We start from the raw sequence: 21,405 nt of genomic DNA on the forward strand, positions 1-21,405 counted from the left end.
TCAGTGAAAGCAACTGTCAGTTTGAGTAGCAGCCAAAAGACGCTTCTGGCTGAAAAGCATTGGTTCTTACCTGTTTATTCTTGGTTAACAGCCTGCACTCCCTCAGTAACCTCTTTTCCAGAGCCCAGCCTACCTGGGAGACTGAATACAATAAAGGGTCCACGAGTCCAGATCACATAAGCAGTATGAGGGTTTCCTCTGCCAGCCTTGAAGGATTTTAGAAAAGCAGGTGAGGGGCCCAAAATACAGGCCAACAGGGGAATAAGAAGGCAATCTGTCTCCCAGGACTATCTTGAAGATTAAATAAGACAATATGTAAGGAGTATTTCTAAGCGCAGAGGCTACCAATTAGTAAGTAGTCAACAAGTGGCAGCTGTACACAAAGACAAGCAATTCAAATCAGCTGGGGGAGAACTGCCTTCTGAAACTACTGGAAGCAATATATGCACACTCAAATGGAGCTGATAAAATTCCTTTAAAGACACAGCATCGGCTCCCCTTGTGTGCCCTTTTAAGATAGGGCCCCACACAGGTGGCAACCCTCACCTTTTGGCAAAGGTCAGAGTGCTGCTGTTAACTCAGGTGTCCAGAGGTAGCAAAACTGTGAAGCTGCTCTTGCAGGTGGTAGGATTCCTGATTGTGGTGGATTTAATTAGAGCACGTGGCCAAAGGGATTGTGTGCAACTCAGTAGCTTCTGTCTTTTTCAGTAGCTGAAATCCGCGTTTGGTGTGGAGTCTCCTTTGGTGTGGTTTCTTGCTGTTCATACTTTGGTGAGTAGTTTTTCTTCAAGAATGGTGCTAGGCAAGCAAACGTGCAGTTTGAGAGATGGGTTCTCCCATATGGGTGTGCAAGTCCTCTCTGCCATCTGCTAGCTGTGTGTTCTTCAGTAACTGGCTTCCCCTCTCTGCCTTCATTTTCTTGTTGGAAAAGTGAACATGATTGTAATGATACCCATGTCACAGAGCTGCCAGGGTTAAAGGAATAATGAAAAGAAGAAAATTTTCACAGTGCCTAGCTCATAGCAAACTGTTAATAAAAGGCAACTGTTGCTATTTTAATCGCTGTTATTTCTGCTACTGATGCTGTTATAAATTAGATTTTGCTAGTCTGAGTAAACTTGGTGTGAAATGCGGATGACAGGAGAATCTGCTGTTCAAGGTTGTTATAAAGAATGATATATATGATACTGTGTTGGTCTCATTAAACGGACAGACTCGTAGTAAGTGATCATAAACCATGGCTAACATCACCTTCTCATTGTTACCACTTGGTTTGTATGTGTTTGACCAGGAATAAGGCCTGGTCCTGCTTCTGGGTTAAAGCAGTGATCAGCTGGGAAATTGTCACAGTCAGGGTTGTTAGTCACCATCCTATTGGCTGAACCAGAGTGTAGAGGTTTTGGGAAATGAGGTTGCGCTGATCATTGCCTGAGTTTGATGGATTGTTTTAAAGGGGTGTCATTGTCATGCTGAAAAAAAATCATCAAAGTGCACTAAGAACAAGGTATTTGGAGCAGGTTGTAGCACTAGCAATGCCTCCCCGAAATAACTCCTATTGTGCAGCTGCCCTGCCTCAGTCCTACAAGGAGCACCATAAATCACCTCTAAATTGACTATTATGTCATCACTGGACATAGGAATGACAAACAATCTGGGTCAACTGCACAGATTCTAAGGAGATAGTTTTCTTGCTTGTGTCAACTCAAACAGATGTACTTAGGAGCAGAACTGAATTTATGCCTTACCATTTCAACCTACCCTCTCTCCTCCACAATAAAAAGGAGGAAGTTAGTTTCTACTTCCTGACTTAGTGGTGGTTGATGAAAATGTGGTTGATTCTGAATTGCTGTCATGGTTTTACACTTTGGAACTCTGCGTGGGGAGGAAAGAACTGTATTTGCCAGGGAATGTGTACTTTTGCAGGTATCTTTTGGGGACAGTCATGGGGTCAAGAGAACAAGATGAGTAGCTGGTGACAATTCCCAGGCCGCACAGTGTGATAATACCAGTTCTCATGAGTGATCGTGTGACACTGAGTAAGTCCAGCTAACCCATCTGAGCAAGCGGAAAGTGAGAAGGTATTCAAGGGTAGTGCTATGTACCCTTTATGAATTATGCATCTTAAACAAACTTGCACTAACCAGAGCACTCAGGTAGAAGCCTTTTAGCTCGAAGGAGGTCAGTGAAGAGCCTGCTGTAGATCTGTGCAGTGGTTCCTGGTGTTGTGACTCACCCCTAGCTACCTGGCTGCAGACTCTCTGGTGCTGACTCTGAGTCATTGGTTCATTGCGATCCACTCCCCTTCCCACGTGGATGGCCATCTTACAGCTTTTTCTGTCTTGGAGCTTTCAAAATGTTGCCCTCTTTAAAATGAGCATTTCCAGGGTCATTGATCGCTTGTTTTAGGGACTGAGAGGAGAGCTGTGTGGGTCCCTGTGGAGCCCAGAAGGCCAGCGATGCTGTATTGTACAGATTCCAAAGGTAAGAGAAAGGAGAAAGAAGGAGTGGAACCTTGCTCAGAAGAGGACGACAGTGAAGAGAAAACAGCAGAAAGGAAGGAAATGTATTTGGAGAAAAAATGCCACCCAGGGACAGTCATGATGGCAATGTTATGAGCTGCCCACCCAATGCAGCACCAGGTTTTATTTTATTTATTTTATTTTTTTAACAGGCAGAGTGGATAATGAGAGAGAGAGAAAGGGCTTCCTTTTGCCGTTGGTTCACCCTCCAATGGCCGCCATGGCTGGCGCGCTACGGCCGGCGCACCACACTGATCCGATGGCAGAAGCCAGGTACTTATCCTGGTCTCCCATGGGGTGCAGGGCCCAAGCACTTGGGCCACAGCAGAGAGCTGGCCTGGAAGAGGGGCAACCGGGACAGAATCCGGCACCCCGACCGGGACTAGAACCCGGTGTGCCGGCGCCGCTAGGTGGAGGATTAGCCTATTGAGCCGCAGCTCCGGCCAACACTAGGTTTTAGTGATAGGTGAATTAGAGCATGGTAACTAACACACAAGACTGAGAGTTAAGGCATATGAGAGATCTTCAAAAAGTTCATGGAAATGCATATTAGGTGAAACCTATGCATAGATTTCAAGATTTTCTTGAACCAAAATGAACACCTTTTAATTCAAAGTTTCCGTGAACTTTTGAAGTCCTCTCACATGTTCACAGGTAGAATGTGGCAGATGTTGTGGGTTTGTGTGTGTACTGTCCCATGTCATCCCCTCAGCCACTCCATGAGGTAGGTGCTATAATCCGAGATTCATAAGATGCTAAGCAAGTTTTTAAAGATTGTACAGCCAGGAAGCAACACAACTGGGAGGTGTGCACAGAAAATTTCGTTACTTTCCTAGCACTTATTGTGTTAAAAATTAAGTCAAGTTATCTGATACAAATTCCTCACCTTGTCAAAGGGTGACATCTCACAGGGCTACTTCAGGGTTTGGGGGGAAAAAAAGACTGAGGCTCAAGGAGATCTGCCGGGGTTGTCAAAATGAAGGGCAACGTCATTGTCTGCTCACACCAGGCTCCAATCACGGTTGAAGGGGTAGGCTTTCATGACCCCCAGCTGGACATAGGTTACTGTTAATTCTGCCCTTTCCTAGCCATGAGGCTCAGGGCAAATTAGTTAACTTTTCTGAGTCTCATTTACTCCATTTGCTAACTGAGAATAGTAATGTTCCCTCCATCGTAGAGGATTTTTTTGTGGCTTCAGTGACATAATAGCTGTGAAAAGCTCAACACAATGCCTTGGACATGCCAAGCGTTTAGGAAAAAGTGACTTGACTTAACACGAGTTTCTGTCCTTAGGACTTCATTCTTTCCAAGTAGCCATGATGCTTTGACTTGGGGAAAAAAAAAAAAAAAAAAAAAAAATAGCTTGAGATTCCCACATGTGTCTCAGAGCAACTGTTGGTTCCCAATCACTCTGATTGCACATCTCGAGCAATGGGAAGAGCTGCCGGAGAATTAGTGCCCGCGACTTCCTCGACCACCCTGATGGCTCCGTTCACAGACACAGTGATTGCTCATCTCCTGATGATCACGAGCGCCAAGCCGCCTCCTCATCCAAACCACCTCACCGAGGGTCTCTGTTTTCTTAACAAAACTGGTTGCCTCTTTGCTTGCTCGTAGAAATCTGATGCCTCCTGTCATACTGCACTTTGAGGGAGTCACTAACAGCCAGCCTTCATGAGAAAAGCCAATGCACCTTTTGTTTTCACCCTTGCTATTGCTCTTTGGCTTATAATGAATGGAAATCTAATTTCTGTTCAAACGAGGGTACTGAAATGCTCAGCCTAATTATGCAAGTATTCCTTCTAGAGAGTCGCTGGAAGTGCAGTGCTGTCCTCCTTGTTTCATAAACAGTGCAGTGAGCACCTACTCGGAGCTAAATACTCGGTAGAATGAGTCAAGCATGATAAATGCCCTGGATTCAAATTGCTTCTGGTCTTGTTGGAGAGGCAGATCTTTGCAGCTTTCCTTGGCTTCATATTGTCTACTGAAGAGAAGAACCTGGGATTCTGTGGTAGGCCGCATGAGACCCTGCACCATCTGGTCTTCCTCCTGAGATCTCTCCTGGCCAACATGAACCACGGGCAGTTCCCACCAAGACAGGCTGCACCGGTCATGCTCACCGTGCCCACGTGGCAGGGATGCTTTGGAGCACCATACCCTTCCTCTACCTGAATAATTAATTGGCCTCATTGGCAGCCCTGACTCTCTGCTTACCTTCTCATGAGTCCTTCATGCTGTAAATCCTGTCTTGTCTTTGATCCCTCACTGGACTGGGAAGTTTGGTATCACTTGATAATGACTTTGTCTCACAAATTGGAATGCATATCTGCCTTCCCCACTGCATCCAATGCTAGGTACACAATAGATGAATGGATAAAATCAAATATAAAACTCAAAATATAACATCATGCACATAGGCTTCTGGTACTCTGATAGTGATGGCAATGATACTAGAATCTAATTTTTTTCCTGATACTTCAAGTGTGCTGATACTGAAATGGTTTGGTTTATGTCACGTGGTGAAAGTGGTGTAGGTGGGACTTCAGATTCAAGAATCTGTACTCTGAGCTAAGTGCAGAGTTTTCTACCCTCACTATCTGATGATGATTTTGGAGAGTTAGGATGAGATAGGATACCAGAACCCAATGAGCGATTTTATCAGAGAAATTAGGCATTTGCTGTATAGAGTGACAGTTTCAGATCTTCATCACTGTGAGGTAGAAAATACAGGAGTATTAATCTTAGAATTAGAAACCCTGACATCAAATTTTCTTCAAGTCCATATGCTTAATATTGTACAAGCTTTTGTGCAAGTGTGTGTCTAGTATTTCTAGCTTTCTATTTTCTATTCTGTAAAAAATGGGAAGTAGACCAAATTATTTCTATAAAATGCCCCCTCCAGCCTTCTAGCTTATTTTTTAAGATTTACTTATTTTTTGAAAGGCAGAGTTAGAGAGAGAGAGAGAGAGAGAGAGGTCTTCCACCCACTGGTTCACTACCCAGATGGCCACAACAGCCGTAGCTGCACCGATCTGAAGCCAAGGGGGCAGGAGCTTCTTCCAGGTCTCCCACATGGGTGCAGGGGTCCAAGGACTTGGGCCATCTTCTACTGCTTTCCCAGGCCATAGCAGAGAGCTGGATCGGAAATGGAGCAGCCGGGACTCAAATTTGCGCCCATGTGGGATGCCAGCACTAGCAGGCAGCAGCTTTACCAGCTATGGCACAGCGCGGCCCCTACCTTCCAGCTTCTTGATGAACAGGATCGTCTGAAAGCACATGTGAGTACAGGAACGTATCTATTCAGTTGGAGTGTTTCTAACTCAAAGCCCATTCCAGCCACTGGGGAGGGGGTGATGATGTGAGAAGGCATATGACACTTGTTTGGAACTTAGACTTAAATTTAGCAACATCCTCTGATTTCAACCTGGTCTGAAAGTGGAGTTTAGAAGGTTAAGAGAGAATTACCTTTTCAGCTCAGCTAGGCAAATACATATTTAATTGCTGCTGTACACTCCAATAAAAATGTCCAAATCAGATGTGTGTGTGTGTTAAGTAAAAGGAACAAAGGACTTCAGTTTGACCTTTGGAAGTTCCCCTTAATCATTCCTTTGATCAGAGTTTTCTCACAGGGTCTCTGTCAACTTCCTGGAATGTCTTCGTTGGCAGAGCAGCCTGTTAGATGCTCAGCTTTGGAGAGCGTGTTTAAATTTTTAAATTATTAATTATTACTGTGCCAGTCTGCCCTTCCCGAACTCACTGCATAATCTTTTTTAAGACAGGAACTTTCTCTCCTTTCAGTACTTTGGGAAAAAGGATGTTAAGTTAAAGAAAGGCAAAGGGTCTTCAGTTAGTCCGTGGAAATGCATATCATGAAAAAACTGCATGAATTTCAAAAAATTTTTGCACCACAATAAACTTAGCTTTGAATTCTGTTTCTCTATAAGCTTTTTTGAAGTTATTTTCCTGTTTCTCAAAGTAGAGCTTGCCAAGTGCATACAAACTAAATAGCCTCTACTTGTGTCTGGTCCTTCCTGGGTTTTAGTGGAGGAAGGATGACATTGTTCAGAACTGCCTTCCTGTCTTGATAGAGGGTGGCAGTCAACTTAAGTACATACTTCTCACCGCAGACTGTGTTCCTCTGTAGGACGTTGAAGATTTGATTTTATTCCAGAAACAAAGGCCTGAGCAGCATAACAGGTGTTTCCATGTTTAAGGTAATTTTGACTGTTTTTAAAGACTGTAAACTTTACATTTGTGTTAATGATGTAATTACCTGCCTTTGTTTGTATGTGTGGGTTTGTGCAGCACGGGAGAGTGTTCTGCGAATGAATGAATGTGGGTGGGGATGATAGGCACAGAACAGCTGAGGCATAAGGTACACCACGAGATGATGGTGTGGTTCTTCCAAAGGCTCAGCAAAAAGGCAAAATGAATACATGGTGTGTGGTTTCAATATGGAAGGAAACTTCTTGTTGTCCAAATCTAATCAGTTTTGCGAAGGAATCAGAAATGTAAGCATGCTCAGAAACTCACTATTCAGTTATAGCACTAAACAACAACCTAAAAATGGAATTAATCTCTTCTGGTTAAACAATTAACTTCTTAGGAGAGGAAAAATCCTGCATCAACATGTTATATTTATAAACACAGTATTTCTCCAACAAATTCATCTAACTGATAAGCAAAGTTTGGGAACTCTGGGGGGGAGGGGTAGAGAAGAATGGGATCACTGTTCTGTGAGAAGCACTGGGCATGGTATGCTGTCATTGCCTTTCCCACCATTTCCTCTTTACTGTTCACAGAGATTTGTCTTGCATAAATGATCTGGGAAGGTGCTTACCTACTCCACTTGAGTGTCATTTGTATACTTGAGCTCTTTCTTTTAAAGAATAGAATTATACAATAAGACTTTGTGTAGTATAATTTTCTTAATGATTTCCATATTTTAGAAAAGATTATTTGAAGAGCAGAGTTACAGAGAGATCGAGAGAGAGCATCCATCTGCTGGCTCATTCCCTGAAAGACCCCAAGGGCTGGAGCTGGGCCAGTGTGAAGCCAGGAGCCTTCTCTAGGTCTCTATGTGGGTGCAGAGCCCCAGGCACCTGGACCATCTTATACTGCTTTCCCAGGCCATCACCAGGGAGCTGAATCAGAAGAGGAACAGCCAGGACTCGAACTGGAGCCCATGTGGGATTCTGGTGCTGTAGATAGAGGCTTAACCTACTAAACCACAGTGCCAGCACCACCTTAATGATCTTCATTTGAAAATATTCTAATACTCCGTAAGGTTAGGATGTTGAGTTAATTGTCATCTTAAAAATTCTTATTTTATATCACCAGTTTTTAATATATAGGTAGGTCTACATCTTGGGATTTATTTGGAATCCTCATTTCATAGAGAATCCATGTTTTAAACAGATTTTTAGAACTTAAAACCATGAGATGGGGGCTGGACTGTGGCACAACAGGCTAAGCCACAGCTTGCAGTACCAGCATCCCATCTGAGCACTGGTTAGAGTCCTGGCTGCTCCACTTCAGTCCACTTCAAGTCCTGGCTGCCCCCTGCTGATGCACCTGGGAAAGCAGTGGAAGATGGCCCAAGTGCCTGGGCCACTGCACCTATGTGGGAGACCTGGAAAAAGCTTCAGGTTTTGGCCTGGCCTATTCCTGGTTGTTGCAACCATTTGGGGAGTAAATGAGCTGATAGAAGATCTCTTTGTCTCTCTCTGTTTCTCTCTCTCTCTCTCTCTCTCTCTCTGTAACTCTGCATTTCAAATAAATAAATAAATCTTTAAAACAAAAATGACATGGAGCTTTCATATAGTAAGTGTAAAATAAAATTAAATCATGTTTCTTGTCTGTTATGGCCTGCTTCCCAACACTACTGCATTGAAGGACTAAGCATCAAGTTGGGTTTGGATGGCGACAAACCATAATAAAGCCATGGCATGCACCATCTGGCCATATCTTGAAAAGACAAAAATCAAGTGCAGTCCCAGGAAGAGCAGTACAGTGGTTGCAACAGAAAGAATTCCATTTTAAAGACAGATTTAAAAGCTGTGAACCTCCACTGAAGTTCTTGTGAGGGTCTCACAATGCTGGAACTACAAGTACTGAAGTGATCTAACTTCTTGACTAATTTGCTTAAATGGCTGATATACAAATAATTCAGTCTGACAGTTAAAATATTGTTAGATGTCATTGTTAGACTAAAGAGCTCCTTGAAAACTGCCTTTTTAAAAAAAGCTAGGAGTTTATTTCTTTAAATTAATTGAGATAACAAGTTTTATGTATCTTTCCCTTCACAAGTGATAAGTAGTGATGTTAAAAATAAACACACTTAGAGAGAGCTGTCCTCCTCCAAATTACTCACATGAATTTTCAACCATTCCTAGTTGTAATCAGAACACTCTAATTTGGTTTCATTGAGTCTAAATGAGTGTACACATGCCCTTGTCCCTCTTCCCCATCAGGCGTTTCTGCGTCATATGCTGCTGCTTTTGGAGGGGTGCTGGTGCAGTTTGGCTCCCCAGATAATATAGTAGGCTGGATTAAGCAACCTCACTTGCTCTACGGGAAGACAAAAAACATACAGGGCCCATCAATCCCAGGTCAAAGCCAAGTTCTGGAGTCGGAGTAGATGACATGGCGCTGCTAAACTCGTTGCTGGGACACCCCAAAGGTAACAAGGGATTTTGTGAATAAAACACAACCACAGTCATGGCTTTACTTGCTGTGATTGTACAAGCTGCTTTCAGTGCCAATGGCAGACTGGAATGGTTGTGACAGAGACTGAAATACTGATTATCTGGGTCTCAGAAAAGCATTTCTGACCTTAGATTAGGTGGTGGTATATCAGCAGTGTGGTCACTATTATGAAATTGTTTTTATTTTACGGTGTTTACATGAAACTTCAAAGTACTTTCAGGAGCATTTCCTTAAAAATATTTCCTGGGACACAAAATGTTGTAAAGTTGCTTAAGAAATTGACAGGGTTCACACAAACGGAAGTTGTTACCTGCTTTCTGTGAATAGGTGAAGTTGGGTTAGATTGTGGGTGGACATTTGGTGCAGTAGTTAAGAGGCTGCTTAGGAAGCCTGTTCTCCTCTGTATGAGTGCCTGGGTTTGAGTCTGGTCCCACTTCCAACCCAGATTCCTGCTAATGAATACCCTGGGAGGCAGCAGATGATGGCTGAAGTGCTAGGATCTCTGTCACCCGGCTGAGACCCATATTGAAGTCCTGAGTGAACCAACAATGGAAGATCTGTCTCTCTCTATCTTTTCCCCTCCCCCATCTTTCCCCTTTGCTCTCATGCCTTTGCCCTTTAACACTCCCTCTCCTTTTTTTTCTCCCTCCCTCTGTCTCTGCTTTTCAAATGAAAGTAAATAAATACATGTATCTTCAAGAACTTCTACTGCATTCATTTTTTGAAGATTTAATTACTTATTTGAAAGGCAGAATTACAGAGGGGCAGAGGCAGAGAGAGAAGAGAGAGAGAAAGATCTTCCATCTATTGGTTCACTACCCAGATGGCTGCAATGGCTGGAGCAGCGCCTATCCGAAGCCAGGAGCTTCTTCCAGGTCTCCTACGCGGGTGCAGGGGCCCAAGGACTTGGGCCATCTTCTACTGCTTTCCTAGGCCATAGCAGAGAGCTGCATTGGAAGTCGAGCAGCCGGGACATGAACTGGCACCCGTATGGGATGCTGGCACTGCAGGCGGCAGCTTTACCCGGTACACCACAGCGCCGGCCCTGCTATTGCATTCATTTTACAAATAGAGGAGACTGGGTAAGAAAACTGCTACAACACATTACAATATTATGATTAAATAGAGCCGAGATTTTATTATTGACATCCCCATCATCTTTTCATGGTGTTTGAAATCCCAAGTTATGCGACAGTCAGTTATTAATGGTTGTAAGAAGGGAGAGAGAGAAACAGAAGAGGGTTCCATAGTCAAAAAGTGTTTCTTCCTCTTGAGATTTACTATGGACATTAGTATATTCAAGATTCTGGAAAATTCTGGGACAAGAAATCTATTTAAACTATTTTTGTTGGGGTTTCCAATGTTATTTTAACACAGTAAAAACCCCTTCCTCAGTGCATATCAACCCCTCCCCATCAAAAATAAATTCTGTCTTAACTGCCATGGAACAATGTGCCCTAAGACACCAGCTTGGGAAATCTTGAATATACATCCTGATGCCTCAGGAAAGACTTGGGCATAGAAACCCATTTTTCCCTTATTTCCCAGAACATGACTTGACTCTTGTCCACTCCCATGCACTGTTTGTTCTTACTGTCACAATAGGCAAATGTGTACCAGTTCTAAAGTGTTTAAGGAATATATTATAGAAAATTAGAAATTTGATTAAATGAAGAAGAATACAAAGCACAAGAAATATTATCCCTTGACAATACCTATTGCCTTTTTGTGTAAACACTTTCAGGATTTTCCATTTTTTAATGTACCATTCTATATAAAAGGCAGGATGCCCATATGTACATGACTGGTTAACCTGTTTATTATACCTAGATATATAATAGATATTTAAAAATCAGTAAACATATCTTTAAGTGGCTGCATATAATGTATTTACAGATTTAATGCCATTTTAAAGCAAATCCCCTGCTCTTTTAAAAAAGTATTTATTTGTTTGAAAGGCAGAATGACACAAAGAGGAAGAGACTGTGAGAGAGATAGTGAAAGAGGTCTTCCATCTACTGGTTCACTCCCTCAATGGCTGCAACAGCCATGGCTGGTCGAAGCCAAAGCCAGGAGCTTAGAACACCATCCAGGTCTCTCTTGTGGGTGGTAAGGGCCCAAGTTACAAGGGCCAGCTTGCATTACTTTTCCAGGTGTGTTAGCTGGGAGCTGGATCTGAAGTGCAATAGTCAGGAATGGAACCTAGTGCTTCAGTATGAGATACTGGCATTGCAGACAGCAGCTTAACCTGCTGCGCCACACTGCTGGACCTAACATAAGTCCTCTATTGAGGGTGACTTGGAATGTTTCTACATTGATTGGGTAGGAGGAACACATCCCTATGTGGTAGCATTGCCAGCTGTGCATGTTTGTAGCCTGTCGCTCCCCCTCTTCGTGGAGGAACGACACTAAACCCTGCCTAGGCTTCATATCCGAGTCACGGCACCATTATGTTGCTCCCCGTCTTCGTGGAGGAACGACACAGGACCCTGCGCTGTTCTTTTGTCTGCTCGGCCCTCCCCGGGTTGGCTGCCGTCCCTTCCACCTCCGTGGAAGGGCGGTTCCCCCTGGCCACTTTCCCCACTTCCGCAGGGGAGCGGCACACCGCCGGCCGGCTCTCTCAGGGGCTGCACAGGTGTTCCCCTTAGATGTTCCTGGTGTATGCCGTCTCTCTCCTCCTCTATAGTCCTCCTCTGCCAATCCCAACTCGGCTGCCCACACGCCGAGTACGCTGCTCTCCTCCAATCAGGAGCAAGTCCTACAGTTTATTGGCTGAACTGGAGGCAGCTGTGTAGAAGCTGTTTTCTTCTCTCCCAGCGCCATATTGTGGGAGAGCAGATGCATAGAATAAGTTTTAATTCCAGTAACTTAGTCTAGTCCGAGTTGCTCCCCACAGTAGCCAGTATTATTAAACATGAATGTTCATCTTCCACCTTCAAGATCTGCAAAGGGGTAAGCACCACGGTGCAGTGAGTAAGCTACAGCTTGGGATGCATCCATGCCATATTGAGTAAATGGCAACAAGTTCCATCTCTGCTTCCCATTCAGTTTCCGGCTAAAGTGGTTGGGAGGCAGCAGATGATGGCCCAAGTACTTGGGTTGCTGCCACGCAGGTGCAAAGGTGAGCAAGAAAATGTACAGACTTTTGCCCTTGGTTAGATGAAGGTATCAGTCAGGGGTTGGTAGGGGGTGGTGCCATTCAATACAGGAAGGATCCTCAGAGGATCTTGACAGGGGTGAGAGGGGAAGAGTGAACTCAGTTTGGGACATTTAAAATCCGGGGTTTCCTGAGATACCCAGTCAAATGCACGGATTTGAAAGATCCATGTAAACTGAAAATTGAGACTAGGGAAACAGCATCACACAGATTGTAGCAAAAGCATGGAAGTGAGTGAGGCAGATTCAGGGGGGACCTCAGAGTTGACAGCCACTTCTGGTTGTTTGGATCCTCGTGGAAGTTTATGGGGTAGGCAAAGATAGCTCTTGTTCTTAACTGCTTCTCTGGGCAGGAAGGTTGAGTGTCAGTATGATATCAGAAGATGTTCTTGTCTGGTCCCTGCAGCTGGCGGCTGAGCCCTGTGTCCCCTCCTCTGCTGCCGCCATGTTGTCTGTACGAGGAGAGGGGAGAGCAGCCGCCACCGGTGTCGCTTCCACCACCGGTTTATTTGAAAAGCAGAGCAACAGAGTAATGGAGAGAGACACCGAGAGATCTGGTTCACTGCCAAATTGGCCACCACAGCCAGAGCTGGGCCAGTGCAGAGCTGAGAGTCAGGAACTCCATCCAGGTCTCCCACGTGGGTGGCGGGGGCTCAAGTGCCTATACCATCGTTTGCTGACTTCCCTGGTGCATTATCTGGGAGCTGGATCAGAAGCGGAGCATCCAGGGCTCCAACTGGCACTCAGATACGGGATGAGGCATTTTGGAAGAAGATAGGTCTGAAACGAGGTCTTAGCCCTCAGCTGTCTCCAAACAAGGTGACTGCCAGACCTTCAAATGTCAAGGCCAGCTGTCTGACATTTCGGGACTGGTGCTAAGCAGGGCCAGCGTTTACACAGAGGTGGATGCACACAGACCCCAAGAGTACTGGGGTTATGAGTCACGTGTGGTGGGGTGGGGAAATCAAGATGACTACCAACGGGTTCAGAAATTAGGCCGGGTAAATAGAGCGAAGTCTTTGAAGCCATCAGTACTACAAATAATGAAAAAGTTTCTGATAAAATTCTCAAGCCAGTAAGAAAGAAGAAAATTAAGCATGAAATAAAGATTTTGGAGAATTTGAGAGGAGGAGCCAGCATCATTACACTGGTAGACATTATCCGAAACCCTGTGTCAGGAACCCCTGCCTTGGTTTTTGAACACGTAAGCAACACAGACTTCAAGCACTTGTACCAGACGTTAACAGACTGTGGTAGTCGATTTTACATGGATGAGGTCCTGAAGGCCCTGGATTATTGCCATCGCATGGGAATTATGCACAGAGATGTGAAGCCTCATCATGTCATGATGGATCGTGAACACAGAAAGCTACGACTGAGAGACTGGGGTTTGGCTGAATTTTACCTTCCTGGCTGAGAGCATAATGTCCGAGTTGCTTCTTAATACTTCAGAGGTCCTGAGCTACTGTAGACTGTCTGATGTATGATTATAGCGTGGGTATGTGGAGCTTGGGTTGCATGTTGGCAAATAAGATCTTCCAGAAGGAGCTATTTTTCCATGGGCATAATAATCACGATCAGTTGGTGAGGATAGCCAAGGTTCTGGGGACAGAAGATTTGTATGACTACATTGACAGATACAGCATTGAATTAGATCCACATTTCAATGATTTCCTGGGCAGACACTCTCGTAAGTGATGGGAACGTTTGGTCCACAGTGAAAACCAGCACCTTGTCAGCCCTGAAGCCTTGGCTTTCCTGGACAAGCTGCTGTGATGTGACCACCAGTCACTGCTCAGCACAGGGGAGGCCGTGGAACACACCCGTATTTCTATACTGTCGTGAAGGACCAGGCTCGCATGGGGCAGCACACCTGTCAGCAGTGCCACTATGATATCAGGGATTTCTTCAGTGCCAACCCCCTCAGCTCTGGGACCTCTGGCAGGCTCGCCAGTGACTGCTGCCGCCAACCCCCTGGGGATGCCTGTTCCAGCTGCCGCTGGCACTCGGCAGTAATGGCCCCATCTGTCTCCTGATGCCTGAGCAGGGGTGGGGACGTCCACCCTTTCCTTGATGCAACTTGCCCTGACAGGGAGGGGTGAAACACTTTCAGAAGCACTGTGTCTGAACCATTGCTTATGGATCTATAGTAGTTCAGTCATTAAAAAAAAAAATAGAACAGGCTGATTTTCTTTTTTTTTCTTTTTTAACTCAAACTTTTCATAACTCAGGGGATTCCCTGAAAAAGTACTTGCAGGTGGAATATTTCACCAAGTTTTTTTCCCATTCCAAATACAGTTCCTCGTCACTAAAGAACAAAGATGGACCAGCCTCAATCCCGGCTGCTGTGTTTGGGGGGAGGGTTCTTCCCATCCCCCTCTGCCCCCCACACTGTTCCATGCTTTGGGGGGGTCGTATCTCATGCTCTTCTCTGGAGATGACACAAATGTGGCTTCTTGAGGGAGGGGGAAGGAGGGAGGCCAAGAAGACTCAATCTCCAGGGGCAGTGCCCTGCTGGACACTTACATCACTTGACTGCACAAGAGCTTCTGCAGGGTTAGCCTGCTGACTCTGGTGGGGGCTGTACTAATTACTGGAAATCAACCCAAAGTGCAGACAGATCCCACACACTTCTGTTCAGTATGAATCACCTCTTATTGACCTAACCCTGAATCCAACTCGGTTAGCATTTTCGTTTGAGTTTAGTTCAAAATTGTGGCCCTTCCCTCCCAGGCTCCTTACCTTAGTCTTTTCTCTCCTCAACTCCAATGTGTTGTGCTCCACTTGCTAGTAGGAGGGATCTGTTTGTCAGTTTTCTTTGACTTGGCCGTTTTGAATTCTGTTTGTTCCTGGGCATAACTTACTGCTTTTTCAAAAGAGACAAACATTCTCTGTATAGGTTTCATGCCAGCAGCTCTGAGAGCTGATGGGAAATGTGGCCACATGGAGCTTCACTTTAGTTTTCTACCTTCCCTCCCTCCTACCTGTCCCTCCCCTCCCAGGCCATCTAGTGAGAAGACTGCGCCTCAGTCCTGCAGATGTATCTGGGAGGTGGGAGCAGAGCCACTATCTCCAACGAAACAGAAATGGTAGACCTGTAATTGTGGGAAAACTATAAACTCTTGTTACAGCCCTGCCACCCCTTGCTGTGTGTGGATATATAATCCCTTGTCCTTCATACGTGAGAGATCCATTGTTGAAACTCTTCGGTGTAAATAAGTGTTTGGTTTTATTTATCAAAAGAAAAAAAAAGATGTTCTCGTTGCAAGTTAATGACAGAGCAAACTGTTACTCCTTCTTTTTTTTTTTCTCTCTTCCATTCCAACCTTGGTAAGATAAGACTAAGGAAACTAGAAAAAATGTGTTTCTGACTTTCTGCACTTGTTCATTCTAATGCCCCTTACCATATTTAAACATTATGCTAAAAGTAGATACCACAAACAACTTGCCATCTTCACCACATTTTATGTGTATGTGCTAGTATTGTTAGATGTATGCACCCTGTTCTGCAGCCAGTCTACAGAATCTTCATCTTGCAAAGCTGAAACTATACCCATTCAGCAACTCTCCACTCAGCCTCTCCCCAGTCCCTGGTCGTCACCATTAATACTTTCTGTTTCTTTGAATGTAACTTCTCTCGCTTATAGCATTTGCCTATTTTAACTGGTTTATTTCACTGAGCACAATGCCCTCAAGCTTCCTGCATGTTGTGCCATGTTTCAGAATATTCTTCCTTATTAAGGCTGAATAATATTCCATTAGATGGATAGATCACATTTTTTTCATTGATTCATTTGTTAATGCCTCCGCCATTTTGGTTAAGATGAATAATGCTGCTATGAACATGGACGTAGTAGTGTCCCCAAGTCTCTGGTTTCAGTTCTTTTGGCTACATACCCTGAAGTGGAACAGCTAGATTTATGGCAATTCTATTTTAAATACTGGTGGGGGCAGGGAACCACCACATTATTTTCCCATTGCAGCTACACTATTTTGCATTCTCTTCAACAGTATGCAAGAGTTCCAGATTCTCAATTTTCCTGCTAACACTCTGGTTTATGGTAGCAGCCATCCAGGTGGGTGTGAGCCAGAATCTCTTTGTGGTTGTTTATCCTCTTACTTTGCTTTAATATGTTTCCTTGAAAATATAATTTATTTTTTAGAATTTATTTTTCTTATATTTGATGGTGGAGAGACTTACACAAAGACAAAGAAACAGAGATCTCTCCACAGATTCACTCTAATTGCCTTGCAGGAGGCTGAAGCCAGGAGCTAGGAATTCGATTCAGAATTCCTACGTGAGTGACAGAGATCGAAGTATTTGAAGCATTATTTGCTGCATTCCCAGGGTGTGCATTAGCAGGAAGCTAGACTGGAAACAGAGGAGCCAGAAATGGAAATAGGCACTCTGATATGGGATACAGGGCTCCCAACCAGTACCTTAACCACCATGCCAAACACCCATACCAACATAATGATTTCAGAATTTATCTGCTGTTTGAACATGAAGATATTAAACAGTATTCCAATTTTTCAAAACTTACTCATCTTTTTAAAAAGTATATCTATCCTTCCCCAAACCGCAGCTAAAACTTAGTTGCAGAATTATTACTAATTTCTAACGGCTCAGTCAAAAATTTTGTGCCCAAGTCATGGCATTCTTACTTATTACCTATGTGACTTCAAACAACTACTCAGTCTCCATTTCCTCATATTAAAGAAAGATGAGATGATGTAATAATACTTGCCTATTGATTTCAGGAGGTTGTTGAATTAAATGAACTAACATAGGAAAGTACTTTGTAAACTATAAATTTATGCCCATGTACCCTATCATAATGCCTCTGTCTAGTTTCTGATTCTGGCTCCTGACTCCAGCTTCTCACCCAGGCAATCCTAGGAGGCATCCATGAAGGCAAGTGATTGTGTCCTGCCACATAGGTGGAAGACCCAGATGGACTTCCTGGCTCCAGGATCAGACCTTCCGCATTCCAAGTGATTGTAGGCATTTGGGAGTGAACCACTGGATGGGAGCTCTCTCTTTCTCTCTCTCTCTTTCTCTCTCTCTCTTTCTCTCTCTCTCTTTCTCTCTCTCTCTTTCTCTCTCTCTCTTTCCCTCTCTTTCTCTTTCTGTCACTCTTTCTCTTTATCCCTCTCTTTCTCTTTCTTTCTACTTTTCAAGTAAAATTTTTTGAAATTCATGAAACATGAAATCAGAAGATGTTTTAGTGCAAAAATATTTAAATCTATGCTTCCTGAGTCAGTGAGAAAATGTCATTGTGAGAGGTCCATCCTTATATTAATGAGTGTCTGTCATTGAACTAGGAAGAAACACATGGATTTGGTGTTCTTGCAAGAGAATGAAAAATACCCAGTGGTCCAGCTGACAAATGGTGCCAAGTTTGATTTCTGTGTTTTGTGCCTTTGGGGACTGGGAGAAGGGCAGGACGTGTGTGTTTGTTGAGTAACGATAGGCTGGCAGATGGTGCTCAGAGCCCTTGGCGTATGTTCATCATCATGGGGAGAGGCAGTGCATTGTCACAGTTACCTGTCTGCTGCTTCAGCAAAATTGAACGCAGGATTGCGCTTTTGGCTTAGTGGTTAAGATACCAACATCCCCTATCAGAGCAGCTGGGGTTCCCACCTCCAGATCGCAAATGTACCTTGCTGTTAATGTGGACTCTGGGAGGTAGTAATGATGGTGCAAGTAATTGGGTTCCTGTCACCCACATTTGAGGCTTGTATTGAATTCCCAGATACAGCCTCAGCAGTTCCACCATAGCCATTGCAGGCATTTGAGGGGATGAACCAATGGATGGGAGCTCTCTCTGCCTGTCTCTGTCATAAATATATATATGTATAAATTGTAAAAATGCTGATTTATTTTTTAAATTACAAAATACATCAAATATCATCACTGTAAAAATGGAAATGATGTGAAAAATGGAATGAAAACTCCCTTTACTCTGACTTCCACAGTCATATTTTTCTCCAAATAGGTTACCACAAAGAGGGTTACATCTTTCTCCACTAAGTCTTTGCATTGAATCAAATAAATGTAGCTTTTAATACATTAAAGAAACCATACCATACATAATACTCTTCAGTGTACTTCCTTTCAGTTAACAGGTTTGTGGAAATCTTTCCATCTTTGTACTTAAAAATGCTAGTACAAGCCAGCATATAACACTCACTATGTACTAGAACATTCAAAGAATTGTACATGAGCTAACTTATTTGATGCTCAAAATAACCCTTTGAAGTAGGGTTATAGATGACAAACAGGCTGTCTAGAAGTTTAACAAGTTAACCAAAATCCAAAGCTGTAAAATTACAGATTTGCCATTGAACTCATCAGGAAAATCTTTAGAACTCACGTTCTTTCGCACTCCCTGGACCTGCTCTCCAACCACTTGGTTCCTACCTTGACTATGTAATTTATTTTAGGCTTTTTTTAGCTCCCATTATTTTCAGTCCCCTTGACCACAGATGAATGCCCAGGCCATTCTAATGCGTTTTGAAAACGTTCTGCTTTGAAGTAGGGCCCACTCGGTTTGACAGGTAGCATCTGGATGATTATCACCAGAGAAGCTTGGGGAAAATTCAGGAAGACTAAAAAAAAAAATTATATGTGTAGAATTCCAGAGCCACAGAACTCAATGATATATAAGGTACAGCTGGCCCTCAAATATCCACAGATTCTGCAGCTTTGCATTCAATCAACCATGGATTGATCATACTTATTTTAAAATAAGTTTTTGCTGAACACATACACATACAGAATTTTTCTTGAAGTTGTGCTCTACATCAGGGGTGGGGAACTACTCTTTCCCAGGCCATACAAAGCCTGCAAAGTCATTTGCTCTGGCCCTGCCTAGGTAACACAGATGGGACTTGAAACTCAATAAATCTATTGCAGGCTAATATTTAAGTTGATAATTTCATATGGCCCATGAATGGTGTTATGAGTACCCAAGTGGCCCTTGGCAGATAAAAGTTCTCTACCCCTACCCTAAATGATGCAGTATAACAACTATTTATTTAGCATTTATGTTATAATAGCTATCATAAGTCATCAGAGATGATTTAAAGTATATGGGAGGATGTGAATTGGTTAGTTGAAAATATTATACTATTGTATAGAAGGTATTTAAGCATCTTCAGATTTTGGTATTCAGAGGAGTCCTGGAACCAATCCCCAAAATATCCTGAGAGCTGTCTGTACCTCCTGAATCAAGGTTGAGAGCCCAGTATCAAGTAAGCATGGTCCATCTCCCTAAATCCTGCCTGTGACATTAACCTTGGGCAGCTGCCTTGTCTAGAAGGGTTCCCTAACAACAGTGGCTTGATACATCCCAGGTATAAGCCTTGGCCGCAGCAGAAGAAATCAAAAGGGAAGGAAGTCTCCTGGTGTGGAGAGGGAGCCAGACTGTAAGTCAGCATCACATGCAGAAATATTATAAGTGAGACTGTTTAGAACATGCAGGTGGAGACATCAAGTGACCATACAGTTTCACAAGCAAATCAGCCTTGCTGATAATGCTACTGTGTATTATATGGGTGCTCTTATCTCTTGGTGCAGCCTTGGGACGTTGGATGAGTTACTTTACATCATAGGTAAATAGTTTCTTCTCATAGGCTTCCCAAGATGAAATGAGGTATTAATACTGTTTTCTGACACATGGGAAGTGCTCAACAAAGAATAATTATTAGAGCCAGTGCTATGGGGCAGCTGTTAAGCTACCACATGCAACTCTGGCATCCCATATAGAGGTGGGTTCAATTCCCAGTTCCTCCACTTCCAATCCAGCTCCCTCATAATGCGCCTGGGAAAGCAGCAGAAGATAAGTGCTTGGGCTCCTGCACCCACATGGGAGACCTGGATGAAGCTCTTTGCTCCTAGCTTCAGTCTGGTCCTGTCGTGACTGTTGTGGCCATTTGGGGATTGAACAAGAGGATGGAGGATCGATCTCTCTCTCTCTCTCAACTCTGCCTTTCAAATGAAATAAATAAATCTTTAGAAGACAAATTTAAAAAACAACTATCAATAATTAGTAGGATTTTAGTACATCCTTGCTGTCTTTTGTTGTTGTTGTTGTTGTTACCAAATGGTTAATTCTTTGAAAACCATAAAGGTGGTTTGGAATGACCTTGTTCTAGGTAAAGGCCTACCAGTCCCTCATGATCACTGCATTTTCCTGTTAGATGGCTTATTTAATAATGTATACCTGCATTTTGTTTTCCCTTTCAAAATTAGACATTTGCACATCTCTAATCTTCAGACACATTTTTCATGGTTGGTACATTCACCAAGTGTTTGCATTTCTGATCCAGTCTTCCAGGGCCATCCTCAGAACCTTCCGCAACTTCAAGCATAAATAAATAAGTGACATTCTTGGGTCACTTTCTTTCTTTTGAAACCATTCCATTGAACTCTTGTCAGCTGAGCTATAACATCACTGTCATAAAAGATGCTTAAGACCTCAAATTCTAACAGAACTCTTCTCTTCATATGCAAAAAAACAGTGAACTCCTGGGTTCAAAAAAGACAAAAATCAATGAGAAAGATTTAAGGGAGCAATTAATGAGATAACGTCTAGAAGACAGTTTGAGCTCCTGGGAAGAAAGGTTTTTATATCCACAGAGCGTTTTTACCGTTGTGTTTGTTCATGAGCCATAAATACAATTGAAGTCTCCTGTGAAATCAGTGCCTGGAGGGAGGGAAAAGGGAAGAATCAATATTTTGTCTTTATGTGTCATACAGTTGTTTGTTCCTATCCATTTGAATATTTATAATTACTGAGAGAGCAAAAAACCTTTTTAAGAAGCCATTTGCCTCATCTCAGGTTCAAGAAATGTGGCTTCCAGCCAGGACCTTCTTTGTAACTTTTTTTTAAGATTAATTAATTAAGTTACTTGAAAGGCAGAGTTACGGAGAGGTCGGGAGAGGTCGGGAGAGGTCGGGAGAGGTCGGGAGAGGTCGGGAGAGGTCGGGAGAGGTCGGGAGAGGTCGGGAGAGGTG

The 21,405-nt window shown here is 43.4% G+C and overlaps 1 pseudogene across 1 annotated transcript; it reads left to right on the plus strand.

Moving 5' to 3' along the window:
• The first annotated feature begins 413 nt into the window (after positions 1 to 413).
• Positions 414 to 14,543, plus strand: LOC100340833 (casein kinase II subunit alpha-like; annotated as a pseudogene). The gene is made up of 6 exons (XR_016214226.1): positions 414 to 771; positions 2,407 to 2,481; positions 5,641 to 5,797; positions 6,664 to 6,733; positions 8,993 to 9,201; positions 12,790 to 14,543. The product of XR_016214226.1 is annotated as a casein kinase II subunit alpha-like (transcript).
• Positions 14,544 to 21,405: the final 6,862 nt, after the last annotated feature.

The sequence above is a fragment of the Oryctolagus cuniculus genome, chromosome 10 (assembly GCF_051225735.1).
Source record: "Oryctolagus cuniculus isolate XC-2025 breed Fujian yellow rabbit chromosome 10, ASM5122573v1, whole genome shotgun sequence".
In the NCBI taxonomy this organism is placed as follows: Eukaryota; Metazoa; Chordata; class Mammalia; order Lagomorpha; family Leporidae; genus Oryctolagus; species Oryctolagus cuniculus.